This window comes from Apium graveolens, chromosome 8, assembly GCF_009905375.1.
Source record: "Apium graveolens cultivar Ventura chromosome 8, ASM990537v1, whole genome shotgun sequence".
In the NCBI taxonomy this organism is placed as follows: Eukaryota; Viridiplantae; Streptophyta; class Magnoliopsida; order Apiales; family Apiaceae; genus Apium; species Apium graveolens.
In genome coordinates, this window is record NC_133654.1 from 195252611 (window position 1) to 195273576 (window position 20966).

The following is a 20966-nucleotide window of genomic DNA, read 5'->3' on the forward strand; positions in this document are numbered from 1 at the left end:
TAGTAATCACATTATCATTGACAAACAATCCATATCTATTTTTTACGCAACTGGGTATCAATCATGGTTGTAACATAAAAATGAATTATATGTTTTAAGACTTATTATTGATATTCATGATTTTTTTTCAAGAATTCGAAAAAAAATTATATTTATTATTTAAACCTATTTTAAATTTCTTTCATTACGACTCTAATATTTCTTCATGTAATAATTTGATAACATTTTATATTATTCTTCTAAAATTAAAAATTTTCAGTTCGATAAAGTTTTATAAATATCAGTTGAACTGGTTAATTCCTTCGAATTATTGAACAATATATGTTTTTTTCCTTAAATAATATAAAATGCAATGAATCAAATGCTACAATATAATATAGATATAACTTTTATTTGAATAATTCAAAATATTTGTACAATATTATCTTGATCAATGAATATTGCTAAACTAAAAGAATTTTGTTTAAAAAGTTAGTTTTTTTAAGTGAAAAATGAAAAATAAATCGATTTAATATATCATCGTATTTTTAAAAAATCTAGTCAGATCTCATTTCAAATTTCAAATATTCTTAAAATTGGGACAAATCCCAAAAATAATAATGCGTTACCAATAAAGTTAGTAATTTTAATATAAATAATCAATTGACTTGATCTTATAAAGACCTAAAACACATTAATTTATATTAACATAAGATATTAAAAAATTTCATATTATTGGTAAGATATTCTCGCCGAGCTTGTAATTTAAATTTACTAAACGTAGAATGTGACGATATTTTTCGGCCGAGTCATGTAGTCAAATTTCGAGTATTTTTTGAACAATGGGTCAAGTTCTAAAATGCATTGACTCATTATAATTCGAACTTATCTAAATATGTAATACCAATATAGATTATTTATATATAAGCGATTTTATTTTCAATTTTTTAAAAAAAATTATATATGTACATTTTAATTACTTTTTATAATAAAAAATATGTTAAAAATATATGTGAGATATATTTTCAAACTAAAAAATGATTAATAAATAAGATAATAATTCATTTATGTACCATGCCTAATTTTATATCTGAAATTCAATTCTTTAAAATTAACTGTACAAATATTCAATTAACTATCCTTATTTTTGCGGAATTCAATTAAATATCTTTAAAGTTAAATAAAATATTTATTTAACACACTTACATATTATGTGTATGATAAAAAGCACATGCGACAATATGGTGTAGTGGTAAGAGGTTGTATAGTTGAATGAAATAATTTGAGTTCGATTCCCACAAAACAATCTTTTATATAAATATTAAAAACAGGGGTAATTTAGTCTTTTTGATGAAACTTTTTAATCTCATAAAATTATAACCTTGTTCTCCTATTATACATAAAAGAGATTTGCCAACTTTGAACTCGAATTTTATTGAGCCAAATATTTTTGTTCCCGTATTATTTATTGAAGAAAATTGTTATATTTAAGTAGTTTTACTCATAAATCTCGATGTTTAGACTTTTTTTAATCTTTGATTTTGATTTCGAGTAAATTGCGTTATCCATGTGTTATATATTTTATCGGAAAAAATACTTAAACATAAATTGAATATATGGTTATATATATAATACGTCAGATTTAATAAAAATTGTATGAATATAAATTTTAAAAATTTGAGAAAAGAAAATATTGAATGAATAATTTGACAGTTAACTTGAGTAGTAGATAGATATATAAACATTTATTCACGTATTATTGTGCCAAGGACTCAAGTGTGCATGTTTATAGGTTAATTAGCATAGAAATTCGTGTCTAGCCACGAGTCATATTCTAATATATCATATTATATATTTTAGTATAGATTTTAAAGTTTAGAGATTTAATATTACTAGTTTATAACCCGTACGACGCACGGATTATTTTTTAATATTATATAAAAAAAATTTAAAAAAATATTTTGAATTGAAAATTTCAAGATATGAAATTTGTTCTTTATCTTTTATTTATTTTAGCTCGGATAAATATATACATTAATATATATTAGTTTATCTAATTTTGTTTTATCTTCGATTAATTATATTTTTTTTTAGCCATGATAAATATTTTAGATTATTTTATTTTAGTATGGCGCTATTATACAAACTAATGAATAATCTCTAGTTTTATTTTAATAAAATACTATGGATAAAATAGACATATAAGAAAACCCATAATTATATAAACCCGTTATGTCAATCAAATTCAATTAACTATATTAAGTTTTTTTTTTAATTTTTTTTTAATCTGGTTTGAATGTTTGAGTAGTATATATTATTTTTTGTTTTGTCCGATGTCAGGATATCAACCAATAGATTATCTTTCAATTTTAAGTTAATTAAAAATATATTGTATTTTAATTTAATAAGGTAATTAATTTATATATTAATTAGAATTACAATAAATTTAAAATAAAAATATTTTAAAATTAATTAAATAAAGGCATCAATAGGTCCTAGAAACCAGTTTGCTCATGTTCGATTTTTATTTGTCAAGAGCAAGAGAAGTCCAACTCCAATATTATTCGGTAATTGAAAATAGAGAAGGTGACCGGTGCAAATCCGGCCTCCCTTCCAGCAACCTTTATTAGATTCAAGGCTATTGGGTAATGTAAGAAACAGAAAAACGTTCCTTTTATATTAAGGAAACTATCTTCCCATTTTAATTTTCAGATTTAGCGATCTTTTTATTAGTTTACTTAAAACTTTAGCTATAATATAATTTAACATCAATATAGGAGGGTAGTCACATAATTTTAGCAAGTACCGATTGACAAATTATCAAATTTTTAATGTTTCTTCTATTATAATATATTATAGATTTGCAATGTTCATCAATTGTGACAACTGTGATATCCGTTAGACAGAAAATTACCCTAAAAGAATAAATGCAAAAATGTTGTTGTAATCACGACTCTTGTTGAAGAACCTTCTTGACTTTACCCCTCACTTAATTCACGAGGAGACTGGCATAACAGAGGCAATTGTACTTTCCCCTTGTCACATCATATCGAATATCCCTTCGTTCACATACCTATATGTCTTCCCATAAATTTAGCACTTAAAACATGTATCTCGTAAAATTTGCATGTCTCTTCTTATCTTCCAACATTAAGAATTGTATTGATCCCCACTTTAGCTAAAAAGCGACAGTAAGTCGAGCACGTAGCATGAACCAAGTAGTCATAAAGAATGCATGAAAGGCAAGACATGTCTTACTAAATTCCTTTTTTTCTCCATCTATGGGCTTGCGCAATTGGTGAGATTATGAAAATAGTGAAAAGTTATGTGGGAATCGAAAATATCAAGCAATCACGCGAAGGCAAAATGCAAAAGGATGAGCAATTCCCGCTTCTAAATATAATTGAATATATTACCCGAAACGATTTCTATTGTATCGGACAAAAGGGGTGAGTAGAGAACAATACTCCACTTGTTGCAACCCTTCCTTTAGTAGCCAAAGTTATGTTATTCTCGACACCTTCGTTTAGTAAACCAAAATATTTCAAATTCACTACAAGCAAGACATTATAAATTTCGTAGAGTACGTAGACAAGGATTTTCCAAGTGTGTGCTCATGCGCACATGCTAACAGTTAGTGTTTGATGAGGTTTTCACAAAATATTGGTGGAGAGCTCATTAATAATGATGGACTCCCTGCATGCACAAAAATCTCCACCAATAAAATTTTTACAACTCGTTAATCACATTTTCTTAGCATGTCCCCATGGACACACACTAGATAAACCGTATATACAATAACACACATGCACACGTTTATTAACAAAAAAGGACATCATTTATGGTGCCCGTTAATGAAAATACTTATGTGGTGGGTTATAACTTAGAAGATGTAACATTTATTTTGATATATTTAACAAAATTATTAAGCAACGAACATGGGATAATCATTTTCTGCCGTGCTAAAATTGATTTTCTGATGATAAAACCAAACTACTTCTCTATTTCGAAGAGTACTCCCCCAATTACGCACATGTCGCCTCTTGACTGATCTAACTTCAAGAACTAAAGTTACCAGGAAATTTTAGTAAAAATGCAATCTTTATTGACATTACTAAGCTATTTCGTAGTAATATATAGGCGATATCAAAAAACGTGTAAAGAAAAAAAATTTAGAGTATGAGACAAAAAAAATAGAAAAGCTCGAAATTTACTAATATGATGTAAAAGGCGTAGAGGCAAGATGAAATAGGAATTTTCGAGAATAGATGGCCAATTTCTCCATCATAAAAAAACTCGGAATCAATAGTACAAATCTAAGCCTTCAGATACAAACGCTGATACAGAAATGTAGATACCTATTTACAACTATAAAAACATTAATTTTCTAAACGGACAGGTATACGACAAAACCTATGTATCCATGAAATAGAACTATTCCTAACAAATTAATAAATGCTTCCTGAAATATACAATAGATACTGTTAAGATATGTGTGAATAGTGTTTGTTACTGTAATTAGTAGGATATATTTAGTTTCCTTAATTATACCTGTAATATATTCTGTTTAGCTGTATCTGTTTAGATCCTGAATTATAGCTTTAATGTAGGCTATGTAGCTTGCATATATTCCATGGAATGAATGATAATCAGTGAGGAATTATTTCTATTATGGTATCAGAGCCTTAGGGCTATCTCACGATTCTTCTCCCCTTCTACAATTACCCTAGCAGTCATCTCTTCTTCTTCTCTGCGTTAATCTCTTCTTCTCACCAGTATGTCTACTATCTCTTCTTCTTCTTCTTCTGATAACAAGAGCGCGTTTCATCCGGCTCTTGCAGTGTCGAATATACGCAATCATGTCTCCATAATCCTTGAACTGGAGAATGTTCAATACTCAACCTGGGCAGAGCTTTTCAAGATTACCGCACGTTCTCACAAGGTCCTTCATCATATTATTCCTCCTGCCAAAGGCAAAGAGAAGGTTCCATCGACTGAGGATGAAAAGGAATTATGGTCGACGCTTGATGCTACGGTTCTTTCTTGGATTTATGCAACCATATCCAACGATCTCTTGCACACAATCATTGAACCAGATGCAACGGCCATGGAAGCGTGGGACAGGTTACGTGACATCTTCCAAGACAATAAGAATTCCCGTGTGGTAACTTTAGAGGCTGAATTCTCAAATACTAAAATGGAGAATTTTCCGAATGTTTCGGCTTATTGTCAGCGTCTCAAGTCTCTTGCTGATCAATTGAAGAATGTTGGGGCGCCGGTATCGGATAGTAGACTTGTTATTCAGTTGGTGTCGGGTCTCACAAGGGCATACCGTGGTGTTGGGACTTTGATCAGACAAAGTGATCCTCTCCCGCAATTCTATCAAGCCCGATCCATGTTGACATTGGAAGAGGCTGGCTTGGCAAGGGAGGCTGCTACCGGGTCTGAATCTGCTATGATGGTTGCCTCGCAGACTGATTTTGAGGACTCAAGGTCGAATCAAAATTCTGCACCTCACCGTGGGAATAAGCAGAATGGAAACCGAAAAAACAACAAGAGGTCTGGGTCAGGTGGAGGTCGTGTTTTTGGTGGGGGACGTCAGGGCCAAGGTCGAGGCAGTAGTAGCCTTGGCGGACATCAGCAGCAACAAAACCAGATGCAGTGGGGATCACAACAGTGGGCACCAAATTATTTTCCATCTTGGCCTTGGATGCCTCCTTGCCCATATCCAACTCAAGGCTGGGCACAACAGCGTCCTATGGGTTTTAGGGGACAGCAGCCTGGAGTTCTTGGTCCAAGACCACAACAAGCCTTCACAGGTTCAACAGTTGGGCAGTCAGCTTCTTATACTCCAACGGATATCGAGTCTGCGATGCATACGATGACTCTTAATCCACCTGATCAGTCATGGTACATGGACACCGGAGCTACTTCTCATATGACATCCTCAAATGGTAATTTCTCATCTTATTTTAATTTGAGCAATCATCATAATGGTATTGTTGTTGGTAATGGTCAAATTATTCCAATTAAGGGTTGCGGTCACACTTCATTGCCCTCTCCTAACCCTCCTCTATCTCTTAAAAATGTCCTCCATGCTCCAGAAATTGTTAAAAATTTAATTTCTGTTCGCAAATTTACTACTGATAATTCTGTGGCAGTAGAATTTGATCCTTTTGGATTTTCTGTGAAGGATTTTCAGATGGGGGTGCCAATAATGAGGTGTGAGAGTCAGGGTAATCTTTATCCTCTTACCAACTCTATTAACAATCAAGCTCTTCATTCTACCTTTGCAGCCATATCTTCGTCACTTTGGCATGACCGGTTAGGCCATCCTGGTGCTCAAGTTTTGGATGCCCTTAGAATCAATAAAAGCATTGATTGTAATAAACTATCTACTTCTCGCATTTGTCGATCTTGTGTTTTTGGGAAACATATTAAGTTGCCATTTGTTTCTTCTAGTTCGAATACTTTAATGCCATTTGATATTATTCATAGTGATCTTTGGACATCTCCTATTTTAAGTACTATGGGACATAAGTATTATATGGTGTTATTGGATGATTTTTCTAATTTCCTATGGACTTTTCTAATTGCTAAGAAATCGGATGTTTTTGATACATTCTTGGTTTTTAAAGCTCATATTCTCACTCAATTCGAGCGTAACATTAAAAATGTGCAATGTGATAATGGGAGGGAGTTTGATAATAGTCTTTTCTGGGATTTTTGTAAGAAAAATGGCATGTCTTTTCGGTTGTCGTGTCCTTATACTTCACCTCAAAATGGGAAAGCCGAGAGAAAAATCCGAACTATTAATAATGTCATTAGAACTCTCTTAGCACATGCATCTCTCCCTCCGTCTTTTTGGCATCATGCATTACAAATGGCTACATATCTTCTAAATGTTCTTCCCAGCAAGATCTTAGGAGATCATTCTCCTCTTGAAATTCTATATCAACAGGTTCCCTCATATGCTCATATTCGGGTATTTGGTTGCTTGTGTTTTCCTCTCATTCCCTCTACCACAATTCACAAATTGCAACCTCGTTCCATACCTTGTGTATTTTTGGGATATCCCCTTAATAACCGTGGTTACAAATGTTATGATTTATCGTCAAATAAAATTATAATTTGTCGCCATGTGTTATTTGATGAGCTTGTGTTTCCTTTTGCTACGTTGAATACTCCATCTCCATCTACTTATGATTTTCTAGTTGATGGGTTGTCACCATATACAATGTATCATCTACAAAATCAAAGTACTCCTGTGTCTACTCAGCCACAAAATCACCAAACACAAAACTCATCTTCTGTCTCTGACACACATGGTCCAGATAATGGCAGTCCTTATCATTCCCCTCCAGCGAGTCCATTACTCTCAAGTCCAACCACCTCACCTTCTTCACTTGCGGATCAGTCCTCCACTACTGGATCTTCGCCTACTCCTAGCCCATCTCCCTCCTCACCACCTATAGCTCCTATAGTCCAGACATCAACATCTGCTCCTTCTCTCATCAAACAGCCCACCATGATCACACGGAGTCAAATGGGTATTTTCAAACCGAATAAGAAATATTCTGATCATGCCTATACCACGAAAATTACTCGGCCCCCTTTACCCCGTAACCCAGTTGAAGCTCTTCGTGACCCAAATTGGAAAATGGCCATGGATGATGAATATAATGCTCTTATTAAAAATAAGACGTGGGAGTTGGTGCCCCGTCCACCTGATGTTAATGTTATTCGGTCTATGTGGATTTTTGCTCATAAAGAAAAATCTAATGGTGTGTTTGAGCGGCATAAAGCCTGTCTTGTAGGTGATGGAAAAACTCAACAGGTTGGCATTGATTGCGGCGAAACTTTTAGCTCGGTAGTAAAACCAGCTACGATTTGCACAGTTCTTTCTCTGGCTCTTTCGAAGGCATGGTCTATTCATCAGCTAGATGTAAAAATGCTTTTCTTCATGGTGAGCTACAAGAAACAGTTTATATGCATCAACCTTTGGGATATCGTGATTGTACTCATCCAGATTATGTATGCTTGTTGCGTAAATCAATATATGGACTGAGGCAGTCACCCCGTACTTGGTCTAAGCGGTTTGCGGATTATGTCATTTCTATTGGTTTCTCTAATAGTAAATGTGACAATTCATGTTCATTTATCACAAAGGCTCAGACATGGCTTATATTTTGATTTATGTTGATGATATAATTCTCACTGCCTCATCTAATGCTCTCCGTATATATATTATGAATCTTCTTAGCTCAGAATTTGCTATGAAGGATCTTGGTCCCTTGAATTATTTCCTTGGCATTTCCGTGACCAGACATAAGGGGGGTATATTTCTTTCACAGCGGAAATATGCACAAGAAATAATTGAAAGGGCCGGAATGTCCTCTTGTAAATCATCACCTACTCCGGTTGATACGAAGGCCAAGTTTAGTGCTTCTACTAAAGCTACTTTTGAGGATCCTTCCCTATATAGGAGTCTTGCTGGGGCACTCCAATATCTTACTTTCACTAGACCGGATATTTCTTATGCGGTTCAACAAGTGTGCTTACATATGCATGATCCAAGGGTTGACCATATGCAAGCCCTTAAACGCATAATTCGGTACATTCAAGGTACGCTGGGTCATGGTTTACATCTCTATTCATCTTCAATGTCTTCTCTTGTTTCTTATACTGATGCTGATTGGGGAGGGTGCCCTGATACGAGACGATCTACATCTGGGTATTGTGTGTTTTTGGGTGATAACTTGATTTCTTGGTCGTCCAAGAGACAACCAACTCTCTCCAAATCTAGTGCAGAGGCCGAATATAGGGGTGTGGCTAATGTTGTATCTGAATCGTGTTGGCTCGGAAACTTGTTATTGGAATTACATTGTCCAGTTACAAAGGCTACTATTGTGTATTGTGATAATGTTAGTGCGATCTATTTGTCGGAAAATCCAGTGCAACATCAACGTACCAAGCATATTGAAATGGATATTCATTTTGTCCGGGAAAAAGTTGCCAGAGGTCAGGTTCGGGTTCTTCATGTGCCATCACGATATCAAATCGCGGATATTTTTACGAAGGGTCTTCCACGTATTCTTTTTGAAGATTTCAGGGACAGTCTCAGTGTCCGTCATCCTCCCGTTTCGACTGCGGGGGTGTGTTAAGATATGTGTGAATAGTGTTTGTTACTGTAATTAGTAGGATATATTTAGTTTCCTTAATTATACCTGTAATATATTCTGTTTAGCTGTATCTGTTTAGATCCTGAATTATAGCCTTAATGTAGGCTATGTAGCTTGCATATATTCCATGGAATGAATGATAATCAGTGAGGAATTATTTCTATTAGATACATCAAAGTTACCTAACCCAAATTTCTCTCATCTTATATTTTTAAATACACGGGAGCATAAACTTATCATTTACAAATTTGGAAGTATCAAGATTTTGTATATAATATATATATATATATATATATATATATATATAGGGTTAGGTTTCATGAAGTCCCGTATTTCATTGGAGTCCTTAGAGTTCATATATGTTCAGCAAGTAAGATATAGCTTAAATTGTTGCAAAACGTATTATTTTTCGAATGATATTCTACAAATATCACAATTTTATTGAAAATCTTGCAGATTGCATAGATTTTACAAGTAGAATGTCGCAAATATATTATTCTACAAAATATGCTTAATTTGTAGAAAATAAATATCCATGTTGCAGAAAATACATATTTTACTTGTAAATATATGAGATTTACATGATTTTATTGAAGTAATGATATTTATGAAACATATTTTGCAAGATAACACGTTTTAGAAAATATTTTATTTGCAGAACATAGATGGACTCCAAGGACTTCAATTAAGAGGTGGACTCTATAGAATTTTACTATATATATTATCAATTTTAACTAACTTGTATAGTAATAAATTACAGCGGAATGAATTGATGCTACAATCCCACAACTAAGGCTCACACAGAACGAAAGAACATGCAAAAAAAAAATAGACCCATCAATCAGTGTAGTCTTAAAAGAAAAAAATTGCAACCTTGAAAGAAACTTGGCTGCAACTCATGCATGGATAATAATTATTTATAAATTATAGAAAATTATAAGAGGAGTGAGAATCAATAAAGGTTTAGTAGCAGTTCAGAAAATGTACATATATTCCATGACAAAGAAATTTATGAGAAAGTATTTTTCACTTGCATGACTTATTAATTATGCTTAGAACCTTATCATGCAGCGAATTTGGAACCAGGCCAAGGTTACCGTTGCTAATTCATATTAGTTGGTTCCACGCTAATTCACATATAGATGGAAGAAAATTGTAGACATTCCTATCTATGCGGAGTGATAGGAACCTCTTTTCCACGCTCATTTTACCGATGATCGATACTACTGCCTTCCTTTTTGACAGATTGAAGTTCAAATTTTCTTTCTATTTAATAATTTATATTATCTGTCTTTCATCACCGAAACTAAATACAAGATCTTAAAAAAATATAGCAACAATTGGTACCTAGCTCATAACTTCTGTGTCTGCAGTGTTGGAAATAATAATTCAAAATTATTTGAATTGTTTTTTGAATTAATTTTGATGAGGTTTTTAGAAATAGTGTTTGAATAATTATTAGATAATGTATTATTTGAAATTCTAGATTAAATGTTAGTGGGAACTGGGAGATATTAGTGGGATAATATTAGCTATTTGTTAGGTGTTTTTATTAAATGTGTAGCCTATATAAAGAAGGATTACATTGTATTATAATGTATGGCATATGATAATAAAATTATGTTTTGGTTTTAGTTCATCCTTTTAGAATACTTTTATCAGTTATCATTTATTTATAAAAATCTAACATGGTATCAGAGCTATGTTCGATTGAGTAACTGAACGTCAAAAATTGCTGTGAATAAATGAAGAAATGGAAGACAACAAATGGTAGTACTGCTAGAGATTAATGAAGAATATGTCTCAAGGCGTAAAAAAAAATATATATTTGTTTTGAGTTATTGGTGATTATATGCACCATGATGAAAAGTGGAGAGAAGGGTTCCAATGGTGATGGGAAGTACATCACTGGTCAATAGGAGATAAGTGCTCCTTAAATAAAAGTGGAGAGAAGGACTCCAATGGTGATAGGAAGTACATCATTGGTCAATAGGAGATAAGTGCTCTTTGAAGATTTTAGGGAGACAAGTGCTACTTGAAAAAATTGTGAAGAGAAGTAATTAATAACAATGGTGGTTGTGATGACAAGTATATCACAAGGAAGAAAAATATTGAATTAAGAGGGACTGTTGGAAATAATAATTCAAAATTATTTAAATTATTTTTTGGATTAATTTTGATAAGGTTTTTAGAAATAGTGTTTGAATAATTATTAGATAATGTATTATTTGAAATTCTAGATTAAATGTTAGTGGGAACTGGGAGATGTTAGTGGGATAATGTTAGCTATTTGTTAGGTGTTTTTATTAAATGTATAGTCTATATAAAGAAGGCTTACATTAATAATAAAATTATATTTTGTTTTTAGTTTTCCCTTTTAGAATACTTTTATCAATTATCATTTATTTATAAAAATCTAACATGTAGCAGACCACAGTGGATGCTCGAATTGACTCATTATCTGAAGAACTAAACAAAGTGGTTGAAGACATATACATACATAATTATCCCATTATATACATTTTTGACAGTATTCATGTTGGAACTTGATCAAAAGAACTCTCCGTGAGTATAATAGGTATCATAGTAAAAGCTTGTACTTAAAAAAATCCATTAAGCCTTCTTTCTTTTATATTAATAGTGTTATACACATACATAATTATTTTTTATATTCTGAATGACCCAACCGAATACAAATTCCAATGGACCAAATCCGATAGAATTTAATCCGAGATTTAATTGGATTAAAAATTATTAAAATCGAATTAAATGGGTTGACTTAGGGCTTTACATGTAATCCGCCTAACTCGACCCGCGAGCACTCCTAAATCCTAATAGTCATTCTTGGAGTTATCTCACTTTACTTAACTATGTATAAGACATCGGTTAGTTCCCCTGATGTAATATTTATATACATATTTAATGATTGCTTGATAAATATTAATATTCTTTTCAAAATTTACCACTTAACCCTCGTTTATTTCTCATAACATCGGGTCCGGATGAACTCAAGTATACAGTTATAAATATCCCCAATAGGGACAGAACACCCCCCACTTCAAGCGCACCTACATTGGTCTAAGCGAAGTATTATACATACTTAAAGATCTAAATTTTTAACTCATTTTAACTCAAATTTCCTGCAATTTTTGTTATTTTTTTGAATATTTGTGTATTTTATTTAATTATGTTATTAATAAATTTATAAACAAAGGTAATAATTTTTGAATTGACTATAATACACACACGCACACGTTACTTTAGGTACAAAAAATAATTGAAAAATAATGTATATGTAATATAAATGAAAACAAGTTCATTGATTGTCCATGTATTTAGTATTTGATTTAGCAAATTGATTCATATACCTTTGCGCTTCATTTTAATATGTCTTATAAAAATCTGTTATGAAAGACACACATTTTTTTTCATTCCAATTTTATAAGTTTTTTTATTTAAATTTACAAAAAGACTGTATAATGTTTAATCGATAATAATCGTTTAATGTTTGCGATATCCTATATTTCAGAATCTCAACCTAGTTATTCACATTTAGGGTGAATATGGTGAATATGAAGAGTTAGAAAGTTGAGAAGTGTGAATGTTTTTTATTAAAAAGCCGTTGGATTAATGAGAGTGAAATAAATACCAAAATTAATAAATAATGACATGTCATTTAGCGAGTGTATATTATGAGAAAAATTAATAAAAAATAGTTAGGACGAACATACCGTAATCGGAATGTACATTTTTTGTCATATAATTTAATATATTTAATCAATGGTCATATATTGTAAAGTATTTATTTGTGCTTTTCAATATTTGTTTGTTAAATTTTTGTAAAAATTTCTGATGTTATTGCTACCCGACAAAAAATTCAAAACTTCAGGTTATTAGTTATCAATACCTTAAATAAAAATCACACTTTATGTTGTTAGATAATTTTTTCCAAGTATATGAGGCATCACATGCTATTCAGTTAGTACGAGAAATTATATAATAATGCTCAAATTCAGTTTAAATCTGATTTGTAAATAAATTTGTTCGATTTCACTCCATTTTATACTCCCTATCAGAAATATGGCTAATTTAAATAAAGTACATAAAATAATGTTATAATAATAAAAAATATATTTACATTATTTAATCAAAAACAATTTAAGGGTACTAAAACTTATAAAAGATGATTGAATTTATAATTATGTATAAAACTATGAAAACTGAAAAATGGAATTTAAGAAAAATATAATCAAAATTTTATTTGCTTAAAGTTAAAATAATATAAGAAATTAGGACAGAAAGATAGGAAAGTCAAAATGTGCTTTATTTAATAAAAATGTTAAAATAAACTCAAAGATCTTTGTAGCATGGTTACGAGATTAGTTTACTTGTAGGATGTTAGGTGTTCGATTCTTAGTATCTACAAAATTTTCTTATTTTAGCACAATTATATTAGAATGACATTTTTGTAAATTTGTTGTATATAAGGGTAAAATGGTAACTTTACGTCTATTTTATTGGCTCAATTTGCCCATAGTCCCCTTTCAATATATAGAAAAAGACTATAATAACTAAATTAAAAAAAAGAGTGACATCAATAAATAATATAAATCGGTATTTTATTCACTCAAAAATTAAATATTTAAAAAGAGAAATTGATAAAATGAGAGAATATAGCTTATCTACTAAATTTTTTAAAATGAACTCAAAATGTTATGTAACACATGTGGTCGCGACATAAAATTGATAAGTTGATAAGTAGGAGGTAAATTGATAAGTAGGAGGTAAGGGGACAGTTTATAATTTTTTAACATAAAATGACAAAATTAAAATTTTACAGCCATTAAAATGACTCAATTTGCCCCTACTCCCTTTTTAATATATAGAAGAGATTTACACCTATAATTTTGTATACTATCTTTTTGTATATTTTTCCTTTCTACTATTTATTTTTTTGAAATATATATTAGTTTACATTAAAATAAGTTCTTTTCAAAACCTAGAGTAAAGAAGTTATTAAAAATTGTATTTTTCTTTAAAATAAATAGGAATGCTCTACACACATTAAATCTAGGGTTGTTCCATACATCTTAATTTTAAAATTTTATACTTTTGAAATTTAAAAATTTAGAAAAAAAATCTTATCAAAAAATGGTTAAACTATCAAATTGTTAAGCATTGATTATTTTTATAATGAAAACTGTAAAATATATAGTATCGTGCAAAGCCTTAGATTTTCTAAAGGGGGCAACTATTTGCCTTCTAATTTATATAATCTAAAACTAAAACTAATATGCACAATAATGAATTTTTTTACCTTTATTATGTAATGACAATAACGATTGCATAAATAGTAAGATTTTGAAAAACATACACCTTAATTTTAACTATTATGTTATAAAAATGTGTACCTTACTAATTTTCAAAACTTTTGAGTATTCATTTTGAATGCAATGTATATGCTGTTTATGATCTTAAATAATAAAAAAGAATATAAAATAAAATTTCATTAATAAACTTGCTTTTTGTCGGCACTAACTTCAAGCCTTAATATATTCGAATAATATATATCATATATAGCCGGCCTTAATATATATATAAATCATATATATAGCCTGCAAGAATATATCACAAGTTAGGGGGAAATGTATGATTGAAGTAACATCAAATAATAGTGTTAGAAAACAATAATTGCATGTATATATGAATTAAATATATAAAAATTTATGATCATCCTTATCTATATAATACACCTATATAAACATAAAAATAGTGAGACATTTTATTCATAAGTTAAAATGACTAATTTTGTTGTTGGTTGGAATCGAAACCAAGCTATGCAATTACTTTACACTATATTGTACAACCAAGCCATTTGTTATTAATCATACACATATTAAGTTTAAATAAGTATATATTTAATGCTATATATAGATAGACTAACTAAAAAAATTTAATCATCTTTCTCTTTTTACATTTGTACTTTATATTATATAATTATATAGAATAATTTAGTAATATATGGTATATAGTCAACTTATATATTTTTAAATCATTCAACTTAGTGATATGGTATTAGTAGTAAATATTTTCAATCTATAGCTAATTGTAATATGTGAACTAGATATTTATTATTATTTAATAAATTCAGACATGATAATTATAAATTTATATGAAAAAATAATTAAAGTGGATACATATATACGATAAAAAATAATTATTAAAATTATATTGTTAGAAAGTAACTGTAATTTAATTCTTAGATAATAAAATTTTAAATTTTAGTTATTTGGTCATATTGACCGTAAAAGGTGAGAGAAGTCAAGTGATATAAAGTGTACCAATAAGTGATACATTATTTCAGAATGCTTTTTATTTGAACTAATATATTTAAACTTATTTTGAACTCAGCATCAAAATGACACTCAATTTTTAGAAAATACAAAAAATTGACCATTTTTCACAAATGGTGTCAGAGTCTTATCGAGCTAAAATGCATTTTTTACTCTGAAATTCAGTACATTTATTTATTGGTTCGATGATGACATTATTTCAATGAAATTGGATGTTTTAATATTTTAAATTCACATAAATTAGTGTGTCAGAGACCTTTATAATTTCAAGTGAATAAATATTATAGATCAAAATTATTAGATTGTTTGTGCTAAGTTGTCAAGAACTTGGACCGATCATTAAAAAATACTTAAGACTTGGTCAAAGTTATCGCACGATCGGGTTAAAGTATGGGTGTAGTATTCGACCAACTTTTTTTCAGTATTCCATTCCGTTAGAAAACTATGCATTATGTTAGGTCACACACACTGTAGAAGGGGGTTGAATACAGTGTCTAGCACAATCAAATCGAATTAAGAACACAAGTATGAAACACATAATAATATTATTATTAAAGCAGTATTACAATGGAACCGTCCTCTCTCAGTGATGAACAAATATCACGAGAGCTGCCAGGGTTATAATGAATAATATTCTCGATTAAGATAACACATATAGTGTAAACCCTATGCTGTGTTTGTATAGACACACATTTACAAGATAAGTTCTAATTGATATAAAATATAATTCTGTATCCTAAAATATATCAATCAGTTATCTTTTCTTCCAAGTATTCTATTTTTCATAGAATTCTTCTCCATGCATATTTATTTTTGTTTTAGTCTCGATCTTCTTTCCTTTCAATCAACCTCCTTCCTTATCTGAAAGTCTCCTTAAGTTCTGATATTATCTCCTGATAAATATCTTCTGATAACTTAAGTTCTGACAACTTAAGTTCTGATATCTTAAGTTCTGACTTCAGTATAAGTACTGATTTCCAGTTAAGTACTGATTTGTCCTATTAAGTAAGATCTGAAAACTAAACACAAATCATATTAGTCATGACATCACAAATATATCTAATAATCTCCCCCAACTTGTTAATTAGCATAATATACAAGTTCAACAAATATTTGATGATGTCAAAAACATTAAGTACAAATGCATGAGAATTTGACTAGATAACTACAACTTACAGTCCTTGTAGCTTTAACATCCTTAAAGTTTGATATCAGCTTCAGTCTGTTCACACTTCAGAATTTAAGCAGTTGTAGATCTTTGACTTGGCTTCAATTTCTAATCTATTTGATGTCAGGAGTTGTTCTGAGATAGTTCTTCAAAAGTGTTCTCTCAGCATATTCAAGTTCATTGATCATCCTCCTTTTAGAATTTTTCAGTTCAACTGTATCTTCACCAGTTTGAAAGATAGCAGCCCTGAGATCATTTAATTTAACTTTTCTTATATCATGATCTAGTCTGATGATATAGGCCTTATCAGACTCTAGATTGAATTCAAGTCCCATAATACCATAAAATGTAGTGATGATTTTTGCAGTATTAGGCTTCATTTCAACAATATCTCCACTGTGAGATCTGTACTTAGGACAGTATGGCCTGTCAGACTTTACAGAGTAAAGTTTCTTCTGTCTTTGAATATTTGATTTTAAATAACCTGCAACACCATCTGTTGATCTGTTTTTCACTTGAAGTAGAAATAGAACATGTTCCAGTTCTTCAAAATAATTCAATGAAATAACATTCTCCCTGATCTGGAATACCCTCCCATCTGTCATAAAGTATAACATGATATCTTCTTTCAAAACAGAGTGGTAGACCATTTGTACAGATTCAAGTTGATTCAATCTTTCAGGAGTTGCTCCTACTCCTGGTTCACTTAAGGAAGTTGGATCATTGGTAGTGTTGTATATTCTCTTTTCTTTAGAACTACCCAATCCTAATTTGTCTCTTGCTTCCTTTCCTTGAACAACTCTTGCTCCTTTTTTAAGTGTCTTTGTTTCCTAGAGAGGCAATGTGGCATGTAGAAACAGAAGAGTTGATTTTTTTCAAGTTGAGATCCAAGGTGTCTTATTAAATGACCTATCCTAACTTTAAAGTTAGTTTTTTTTAAAAAAATATAAAAACAAATTGACTATGTAGTTCTTTCCTGATGGCTTACATATGTCACGGTGGTGATTGGATGTCGATCTGTAGTCTTTGCACTTCAATTACCGCTCTATGTTTAGTTTACCTTCTTTATTTACGTAGTTTTACATTTTTCGATTACGAAATTATCTCCTATGCCATAACAACTCTGTTTTTTTCTTTTTTTGATGTTATCATGACGTTCTTCAAGGTTGTGCATATCCTTACTTTAAAAATGACAAATTTTGTCCATTGAATGTTAAAATATGAATTAATGTATACTAGCTTGCGCCAATAGCTTACATTCCGTACAATGCACGGGTTCCCGTTGTTATGTTATTTATATAATTTTATTTGCACTAAGAGTTTGGGTAGCACATTATTTTAATATTTGGATTAAACGATTCTGATCATTTGATTAAGAAGATTTGACGGTTGTGAGAGGGGATAACCAAAATGGAGGTTGAACCAAATTATACCTCATTCTGGTTATTATAGTTTATAGTATATAGTATAAATGCTTTATTTTCTTTCACAGTATCAGTTTTTAAAATGCAAATATAGTGATCTTATCACTGTTGCTAATATTTTCTATTATTAAATCCATCCGACGGCATTTCCTTCTTGACAGAGAAGAAACTATTGCAAACTAAGTTATGGAAAGCTTCCACCACTGAGAAGTCTGCCGACGCAAGCAAGAGTCAAAATTTAAATAAAAAGAATGCATCCACGTCTACAGAAGATCTTGGTATGCCAATTTCTTTGTTTTTATCTTCAGTTTGGAGAGTATATACCTCTTTTTATCTTTGTTTATAATTTGATGTACAAGGTCCATAGCAAGTATCACTTACTCGTTTGATGGTGACACAAGTAGTTCCTTTTTTTTTAATCATCGATGGAGATATATAGGCTACTTTTCATGGCAAACAACTATTAGACTTTGTGATCTCTAAAATCAGTAGGGATATGGGTACCACTTTACAAAATTAAGGTGCATTATTAGCAATCTATCAAGTGAAGTGATAACAGTATGACAGTAATAATGGCTTGTGTGGTGTCGGTATGTTACCAATTTGTCTCATATTGGTGATGGTGTTAAATAAAGGGTGCATCTTTTTTCCTTGCCAGCTTGTTATCCTTGCCTCTTCATGTCTTAAATATATATATATATATATATATATATTGCCAGTGCTTGGATATCTAGAACTCACGGACACTGAAAGTGCCTGAACCTGTTAATGTTGTAAAAAAAGTTTCAGATCGTTTGTATATTGCCTAGCATCTTGAGACCAGTGTTATTAAACGTGATATGCACACTGAAGCTCAAAGGCATCCTGGAGCAGAAGCGCAAAGTGCAATGCGATAAACGCACTTATTTAAAAGGAGCGCAGAGTTGAAAAAAATGCATAAACAATAAATTTTGTTCACCTTGTCATGAGTTATTGAGTGTTGACCTTGAAGGTGCCTAGTACTCAATGTAGTAACTCTCAGCTGTGTCTTGAAATCATCATTTATCAGTATTTCATCAGCTTTGACCAGGTGCTCAGCAAGAATTTTTTCAGTAGGAACAAAATTAACTTTGTTCCACTCCTTAGTCCACTCCTTTCCTCTAGGAGTTTCACTCCAAGGTACTGGTGCATCCTCTCTAACAAACTTCTTGATTAGATCAGCTTTGCATGGAGCTTGTTAAGGTGCATGTCCAGATGGACCAGCTGCATCAGTATCTAGATTAGTAGCAGCTTCACCAGTAGATTCAGCATTATCAGCATCAGAACTTACAGAGTCTGCAGTATCAGCATCCTCTGATAAAATAACAGTATGTGAGGCTATAGAGGCTTCAACATCATCCTCTAAATTCTGATCTGCAACTAAGTTCTGATCAACATCCAAATTTTGATGCCCACCTATAATCTGATCTTCATCATCTAGATTCAGAACTGGTGTTGTTGGAATATCTGCATTGAAATCAACATCCAAAATTGGTGTTGTTGGTGGAGTGAGTTGAGTTGGTGGAGCTTCCAAGTACAGAACATCAGGTACAACCAAGTTGTGAATATCTATTTCATCACTTGTACCTGGATCTTCAGCATGTATTGGATCATTAACAGGACACACAGGAGGTGTTGGCACTTGCTCTGGAATATCCTCTTGTTCTTGAATAGGAGACTTATGAGCTGATTCAGCAGTGGAAAGTAATTCAATTACTATAGGTTCTGTTGGGATCAGAGATGTAAGAACCCAATTTTTTGACATCGGTAAAAGACCTTTATGAATAGTAATATAATAACTTGAATTTTTGAGACCTTGTAAAACGTTTAATGAATAGTAACCCTGACGGACGGGAAAAACTTTTGAGCCCACACTATGTAGTGCATGAGAAAATGAGTTTTGGAGTTGATATTACGATTATACGTACTAAATGAGTGTATGTAAACGCTATTAGTTTTCGAAGAAAACGAACTTTAAAAAACGACCGTATTTACGACACATCGAGGATTACGGGGATCACAATATAATTACGAGATTAAAACCCTACGGATTTATATTCAAGTATGATAATTAAAAATATAAGGAATAAATACGAAAGAAATTACGTCGCGAACCATTTACGAGTAAGTATTACGAAAACGTTTAAGCAACCGAGCGAACACGTAAACGATTAAATAAACGTAACGCACCAACTAAACCATGGTAAGAAAATAACCATGGTTACTTCATCAAAGAGTGAGCTAACCATAGGATGATCAAGCTAGCTAGCAAAATAGTGTGCTAAGGAAGTTAACACATGTAGTTTAGCTTGTAACCTAACAAGCTACAAAGATTTGTCCCTAAGATTTGCAACAAGAATAAACCTAGGATTCAACCTAGGAGAATAAAAATCAAGTGCAAGATCTTTCACCCCATTTCCTAGAAGCAACCTAGCAAAGCAACCAAGCTAAGTAACCAAGGGAAGCTAGTATAAATACCCCCCACCCCATCAAGCTTCCATTCGGCCCCTTGAAGAAAAAGAGAGAAATTCAATTTCAAAACTCAAGTTCTAGCCATGGTAAAATCATCCCATTAATTCTCAAGCCTCCTAGAAATTAAACTAAGGTAATAAAATTCTTTCATCTCTTTTTTATCAAGGTTTGATGGGTGAAATAAAATTAAGAAACTCACTAGTGAATAGTATGAATAGTAACCTCTCTTTGGTTTCTTGATTTCAATGGTGGTTTTAGGTTCTAAAAATCATACCAAGCACTTCCAAGCCTCCACCATCCTCAAGAACACATCTCAAGATTTCAATAAAGGTAAAAATCTTTGGCCCAACTTTATTTAAGATTCATTTTT